The sequence below is a fragment of the Triticum dicoccoides genome, chromosome 2B (genome assembly GCF_002162155.2).
Source record: "Triticum dicoccoides isolate Atlit2015 ecotype Zavitan chromosome 2B, WEW_v2.0, whole genome shotgun sequence".
NCBI lineage: Eukaryota > Viridiplantae > Streptophyta > Magnoliopsida > Poales > Poaceae > Triticum > Triticum dicoccoides.
In genome coordinates, this window is record NC_041383.1 from 423343023 (window position 1) to 423351041 (window position 8019).

The following is an 8019-nucleotide window of genomic DNA, read 5'->3' on the forward strand; positions in this document are numbered from 1 at the left end:
CCCCATGCGCCTAGGGTTGGAAACCCTAGGGTGGGGGGCGCACCACTTGCCTTGGGGGGCACTCCACCCCCCTGGCCGCCGCCCCCCTTGGGAGATCTCATCTCCAGGGCCGGCGCCTCCCCCTGGGGGCCTATATAAAGGAGGGGGAGGGCAGCCGCACCCTGAAGTCTTGGCGCCTCCCTCTCCCCTGCTACACCTCTCCCTCTCGTAGAAGCTCGGCGAAGCTCTGCCGGAACCCTGCTGCATCCACCACCACGCCGTTGTGCTGCTGGATCTTCATCAACCTCTCCTTCCCCCTTGCTGGATCAAGAAGGAGGAGACGTCATCCGCTCCGTACGTGTGTTGAACGCGGAGGTGCTGTCCGTTCGGCACTTGGTCATCGGTGATTTGGATCACGACGAGTACGACTCCCTCAACCCCGTTCTCTTGAACACTTCCGCTCGCAATCTACAAAGGTATGTAGATGCACTACTATCACTCGTTGCTAGATGAACTCATAGATGGATCTTGGTGAAACCGTAGGAAATTTTTATTTTCTGCAACGTTCCCCAACAGTGGCATCATGAGCTAGGTCTATGCATAGTTCTCTATTGCACGAGTAGAACACAAATCTGTTGTGGGCGTAGATCTTGTCAACTTGCTTGCCACTACTAGTCTTATTTTGCTTTAGCGGTATTGTGGGATGAAGCGGCCCGGATCGACCTTACACGTACGCTTACGTGAGACAGGTTCCACCGACTGACATGCACTAGTTGCATAAGGTGGCTAGCGGGTGTCTGTCTCTCCCACTTCAGTTGGAGCGGATTCGATGAAAAGGGTCCTTAGGAAGGGTAAATAGAAGTTGACAAAAATCACGTTGTGGTTATTCGTAGGTAAGAAAATGTTCTTGCTAGAACCCAATTGCAGCCACGTAAAAGATGCAACAACAATTAGAGGACGTCTAACTTGTTTTTGCAGCAATTGCTATGTGATGTGATATGGCCAAAAGTTGTGATGAATGATGAATGATATATGATGTATGAGATCATGTTCTTGTAACAGGAATCACGACTTGCATGTCGATGAGTATGACAACCGGCAGGAGCCATAGGAGTTGTCTTAATTATTGTATGACCTGCGTGTCAATGATTTAACGCCATGTAATTACTTTACTTTATTGCTAAACCGTTAGCCATAGTAGTAGAAGTAATAGTTGGCGAGCAACTTCATGGAGACACGATGATGGAGATCATGATGATGGAGATCATGGGGTCATGCCAGTGACGAAGATGATCATGGAGCCCCGAAGATGGAGATCAAAGGACCTATATGATATTGGCCATATCATGTCACTACTATATAATTGCATGTGATGTTTATTATGTTTATGCATCTTGTTTACTTAGAACGACGGTAGTAAATAAGATGATCCCTTATAACAATTTCAAGAAAGTGTTCTCCCCTAACTGTGCCCGTTGCTAAAGTTCGTCGTTTCGAAGCACCACGTGATGATCGGGTGTGATAGATTCTTACGTTCACATACAACGGGTGTAAGACAGTTTTACACATGCAAAACACTTAGGGTTAACTTGACGAGCCTAGCATGTACATACATGGCCTAACGAACACAGAGACCGAAAGGTCGAACATGAGTCGTATGGAAGATACGATCAACATGGAGATGTTCACCGATGATGACTAGTCCGTCTCACGTGATGATCGGACATGGCCTAGTCGACTCGGATCGTGTAACACTTAGATGGCTAGAGGGATGTCTAATCTGAGTGGGAGTTCATTAAATAATTTGATTAGATGAACTTAATTATCATGAACTTAGTCTAAAATCTTTGCAAAAATATGTCTTGTAGATCAAATGGCCAACGCTCATGTCAACATGAACTTCAACGCGTTCCTAGAGAAAACCAAGCTGAAAGATGATGGCAGCAACTATTCAGACTGGGTCCGGAACCTGAGGATCATCCTCATAGATGCCAAGAAAGCATATGTCCTAGAAAGACCGCTAGGTGAAGCACCCATCCTAGAGAACCAAGACGTTATGAACGCTTGGCAGTCACGTGCTGATGATTACTCCCTCATTCAGTGCGGCATGCTTTACAGCTTAGAACCGGGGCTCCAAAAGCGTTTTGAGCGACACGGAGCATATGAGATGTTCGAGGAGCTGAAAATGGTTTTCCAAGCTCATGTCCGGGTCGAGAGATATGAAGTCTCCGACAAGTTCTATAGTTGTAAGATGGAGGAAAATAGTTCTGTCAGTGAGCACATACTCAAAATGTCTGGGTTGCACAACCGCCTGTCCCAGCTGGACATTAACCTCCCGGACGAGGCGGTTATTGACAGAATCCTTCAGTCGCTCCCACCGAGCTACAAGAGCTTTGTGATGAACTACAATATGCAGGGGATGGTGAAAACTATTCCTGAAGTATTTTCAATGCTAAAGTCGGCAGAGGTAGAAATCAAGAAAGAACATCAAGTGTTGATGGTCAATAAAACCACCAAGTTCAAGAAGGGCAAGGGAATAAGAACTTCAAGAAGGACGGCAAAGATGTTGCCGCGCCTGGTAAGCCAGTTGCCGGGAAGAAGTTAAGGAATGGACCCAAGCCTGAGACTGAGTACTTTTATTGCAAAGGGAAGGGTCACTGGAAGCGGAACTGCCCCAAATACTTAGCGGACAAGAAGGCCGGCAATACTAAAGGTATATTTGATATACATGTAATTGATGTGTACCTTACTAGTACTCGTAGTAACTCCTGGGTATTTGATACCGGTGCCGTTGCTCATATTTGTAACTCACAGCAGGAGCTGCGAAATAAGCGGAGACTGGCGAAGGACGAGGTGACGATGTGCGTCGGGAATGGTTCCAAGGTCGATGTGATCGTCGTCGGCACGCTACCTCTACATTTACCTACGGGATTAGTTTTAAACCTCAATAATTGTTATTTAGTGCCAAGTTTGAGCATGAACATTGTATCTGGATCTCGTTTAATGCGAGATGGCTACTCATTTAAATCCGAGAATAATGGTCGTTCTATTTATACGAGAGATATGTTTTATGGTCATGCCCCGATGGTCAATGGTTCATTCTTAATGAATCTCGAATACAATGTTACACATATTCATAGTGTGAATACCAAAAGATGTAAAGTTGATAACGATAGTCCCACATACTTGTGGCACTGCCGCCTTGGTCACATTGGTGTCAAGCGCATGAAGAAGTTCCATGCTGATGGACTTTTAGAGTCACTCGATTATGAATCATTTGACACATGCAAACCATGCCTCATGGGCAAAATGACCAAGACTCCGTTCTCCAGAACAATGGAGCGAGCAACCAACTTATTGGAAATCATACATACTGATGTGTGTGGTCCAATGAGCATTGAGGCTCGCGGAGGATATCGTTATGTTCTCACTCTTACTGATGACTTAAGTAGATATGGGTATGTCTACTTGATGAAACACAAGTCTGAGACCTTTGAAAAGTTCAAGGAATTTCAGAATGAAGTAGAAAATCAACGTGATCAAACAATAAAATTCTTACGATCAGATCGTGCAGGAGAATATTTAAGTCATGAATTTGGTAAGCACTTAAGAAAATGTGGAATTGTTTCACAACTCACGCCGCCTGGAACACCTCAGCGTAATGGTGTGTCCGAACGTCGTAATCGCACTCTATTGGATATGGTGCGATCTATGATGTCTCTTACTGATTTACCGCTATCATTTTGGGGATACGCTCTAGAGACAGCTACATTCACTTTAAATAGGGCACCGTCTAAATCCGTTGAGACGACACCGTATGAATTATGGTTCGGGAAGAAACCTAAGCTGTCGTTTCTAAAAGTTTGGGGATGCGATGCTTATGTCAAGAAACTTCAACCTGAAAAGCTCGAACCCAAGTCAGAAAAATGCGTCTTCATAGGATACCCTAAGGAAACCATTGGGTATACCTTCTACTTAAGATCCGAGGGCAAGATCTTTGTTGCCAAGAACGGATCCTTTCTGGAAAAAGAGTTTCTCTCGAAAGGAGTAAGTGGGAGGAAAGTAGAACTCAATGAAGTACTACCTCTTGAACCGGAAAGTAGTGCAGCCCAAGAAAATGTTCCTGTGGTGCCTACACCGACTGGAGAGGAAATTAATGATGATGATCAAGGTACTTCGGATCAATTTTCTACTGAACTTCATAGGTCCACAAGGACACGTTCCACACCAGAGTGGTATGGCAACCCTGTCGTGGAAATAATGTTGTTAGACAACGGTGAACCTTCGAACTATGAAGAAGCGATGGCGGGCCTAGATTCCAACAAATGGCTTGAAGCCATGCAATCCAAGATAGAATCCATGTATGAAAACAAAGTATGGACTTTGACAGACTTGCCCGATGATCGACGAGCGATAGAAAACAAATGGATCTTTAAGAAGAAGACGGACGCGGATGGTAATGTTACCATCTATAAAGCTCGACTTGTCGCTAAGGGTTATCGGCAAGTTCAAGGGGTTGACTACGATGAGACTTTCTCTCCCGTAGCGAAGCTGAAGTCCGTCCGAATCATGTTAGCAATTGCCGCATACTATGATTATGAGATATGGCAGATGGACGTCAAAACGGCATTCCTTAACGGCTATCTTAAGGAAGAACTGTATATGATGCAGCCGGAGGGTTTTGTCGATCCTAAGAATGCTAACAAAGTATGCAAGCTCCAGCGATCCATTTATGGGCTAGTGCAAGCATCTCGGAGTTGGAACATTCGCTTTGATGAGATGATCAAAGCGTTTGGGTTTATGCAGACTTATGGAGAAGCCTGCGTTTACAAGAAAGTGAGTGGGAGCTCTGTAGCATTTCTCATATTATATGTAGATGACATACTTTTGATGGGAAATGATATAGAACTTTTAACAGCATTAAGGCCTACTTGAATAAGTGTTTTTCAATGAAGGACCTTGGAGAAGTTGCTTACATATTAGGCATCAAGATCTATAGGGATAGATCGAGACGCCTCATAGGTCTTTCACAAAGCACATACCTTGATAAGATTTTGAAGAAGTTCAAAATGGATTAGTCCAAGAAAGGGCTCTTGCCTGTATTACAAGGTGTGAGATTGAGCTCGGCTCAATGCCCGACCACGGCAAAAGATAAAGAAGAGATGAGTGTCATCCCCTATGCCTCAGCCATAGGATCTATTATGTATGCCATGCTATGTACCAGACCTGACGTAAACCTTGCCGTAAGTTTGGTAGGAAGGTACCAAAGTAATCCCGGCAAGGAACACTGCACAGCGATCAAGAATATCCTGAAGTACCTGAAAAGGACAAAGGACATGTTTCTCGTTTATGGAGGTGACGAAGAGCTCGTCGTAAAGGGTTACGTCGACGCTAGCTTTGACACAGATCTAGATGACTCTAAGTCACAAACCGGATACGTGTATATGTTCAATTGTGGAGTAGTAAGCTGGTGCAGTTGCAAGCAGAGCATCGTGGCGGGATCTACATGTGAAGCGGAGTACATGGCAGCCTCGGAGGCAGCACATGAAGCAATATGGATGAAGGAGTTCATCACCGACCTAGGAGTCATACCCAATGCGTCGGGGCCAATCACTCTCTTCTGTGACAACACTGGAGCTATTGCCCTTGCCAAGGAGCCCAGGTTTCACAAGAAGACCAGGCACATCAAGCGTCATTTCAACTCCTTCCGTGAAAATGTTCAAGATGGAGACATAGATATTTGCAAAGTACATACGGATCTGAATGTCACAGATCCGTTGACTAAACCTCTTCCACGAGCAAAACATGATCAACACCAGAACTCTATGGGTGTTCGATTCATCACAATGTAACTAGATTATTGACTCTAGTGCAAGTGGGAGACTGTTGGAAATATGCCCTAGAGGCAATAATAAAATGATTATTATATTTCCTCGTTCATGATAATTGTCTTTTATTCATGCTATAAATGTATTATCCGGAAATCGTAATACACGTGTGAATACTTAGACCACAACATGTCCCTAGTAAGCCTCTAGTTGACTAGCCCGTTGATCAACAGATAGTCATGGTTTCCTGACTATGGACATTTGGATGTCATTGATATCGGGATCACATCATTAGGAGAATGATTTGATGGACAAGACCCAATCCTAAGCATAGCACAAAGATCGTGTAGTTCGTTTGCTAGAGCTTGTCCAATGTCAAGTATCATTTCCTTAGACCATGAGATCGTGTAACTCCCGGATACCTTAGGAGTGCTTTGGGTGTACCAAACGTCACAACATAACTGGTGACTATAAAGGTGCACTACAGGTATCTCTGAAAGTGTCTGTTGGGTTGACACGGATCGAGACTGGGATTTGTCACTCCGTATGACGGAGAGGTATCTCTGAGCTCAAAGTGACCAAGTGTCTGGTCACGGGATCATGCATTACGGTACGAGTAAAGTGACTTGCTGGTAACGAGATTGAATGAGGTATTGGGATACCGATGATAGAATCTCGGGCAAGTAACGTACCGATTAACAAAGGGAATTGTATACGGGGTTGCTTAAATCCTCGACATCGTGGTTCATCCGATAAGATCATCGAGGAGCATGTGGGAGCCAACATGGGTATACAGATCCCGCTGTTGGTTATTGACCGGAGAGTCGTCTCGGTCATGTCTACATGTCTCCCGAACCCGTAGGGCCTACACACTTAAGGTTCGGTGACGCTAGGGTTGTATGAATATGAGTATGCAGCAAACCGAAAGTTGTTTGGAGTCCCGGATGATATCCCGGACGTCACGAGGAGTTTCGGAAGGGTCCGGAGGTAAAGATGTATATATAGGAAGTGATGTTTCGTCCATCGGGAAAGTTTCGGGGTCCACCGGTATTGTACCGGGACCACCGGAAGGGTCTCGGGGGTCCACCGGGTGGGGCCACCTATCCCGGAGGGCCCCGTGTCTGAAGTGGGAGGGGAACCAGCCCCTAGTGGGCTGGTGCGCCCCCGCCCCCCTTGGGCCCCCCCTGCGCCTAGGGTTGGAAACCCTAGGGTGGGGGGCTCACCACTTGCCTTGGGGGGCACTCCACCCCGCCGCCCCCTTGGGAGATCTCATCTCCAGGGCCGGCGCCCCCCCTGGGGGCCTATATAAAGGAGGGGGGAGGGCAGCCGCACCTTGAAGTCTTGGCGCCTCCCTCTCCCCTGCTACACCTCTCCCTCTCGCAGAAGCTCGGCGAAGCTCTGCCGGAACCCTGCTGCATCCACCATCACGCCGTCGTGCTGCTAGATCTTCATCAACCTCTCCTTCCCCCTTGCTGGATCAAGAAGGAGGAGACGTCATCCGCTCCGTACGTGTGTTGAACGTGGAGGTGTTGTCCGTTCGGCACTTGGTCATCGGTGATTTGGATCACGACGAGTACGACTCCCTCAACCCCATTCTCTTGAACACTTCCGCTCGCGATCTACAAAGGTATGTAGATGCACTACTATCACTCGTTGCTAGATGAACTCATAGATGGATCTTGGTGAAACCGTAGGAAATTTTTTATTTTCTGCAACGTTCCCCAACAGATCGCCTCGTCTATCGCGGCTGCTCCATCCCCACAGCGCCGCCTTAACCTGCTCCACCGGAACCGCAGCATCCTCACCGACTCCTCGGACAAAGCCGAGGCCTACTCAGCGCCACGAAAGAGGTTGTACACTCATCGCATCACACCTTCTCCTTAACTCGACCTCCCGGCGCCAACGGTGCTCCATCCCGCACACCCATGGAGCGGCTACCTTGAAGTCGGCGCCGCGGGCGACATCTCCATGGCGGCTCTCCCCCAGTGCGAGGCCCCTTCGACGGCGGCGGCCATACCAGCCAGATCTGCTGCTGCTGCTTCGGCTCTCGCTCGCGCTGCTGCTACTCAGGCTCTCGCTCGCTCGCCCAGCTGCTGCTGATGCTCTCCCCCTCGCTCGTGCTACTACTCTGCTCTGATTAAGCCACACTTCAGTCGACTGAATCGACTTTTGGGTCAGTCAATTTTCAGGGGTTGGGGGCTCGCCGGAGTTA